Genomic DNA, 246 nt, shown 5'->3' on the forward strand with positions numbered 1-246 from the left:
CTCAGTCCATTGGGAGTGGAGTTTGCCTGCTGACCCCAGCCCCAGGGCCATGTGACTGCAGGAGTTACCACACTGGGTGACAGCAACCTCATGGCACCACCAGCAGTGTCTCAGGCTCAGCTTCTCCATCCCAAACAACCAACCAAACATTTGAAGGTGTTCAGATCACAGTTCTTATTCTGTTATGTGATTCTCATCACTAGCTCTCGAGCCTATTGGAGAAGTCGGCAATCCATTTGCAGTTGT

Source organism: Chrysochloris asiatica, unplaced genomic scaffold (assembly GCF_000296735.1).
Source record: "Chrysochloris asiatica unplaced genomic scaffold, ChrAsi1.0 scaffold00096, whole genome shotgun sequence".
NCBI lineage: Eukaryota > Metazoa > Chordata > Mammalia > Afrosoricida > Chrysochloridae > Chrysochloris > Chrysochloris asiatica.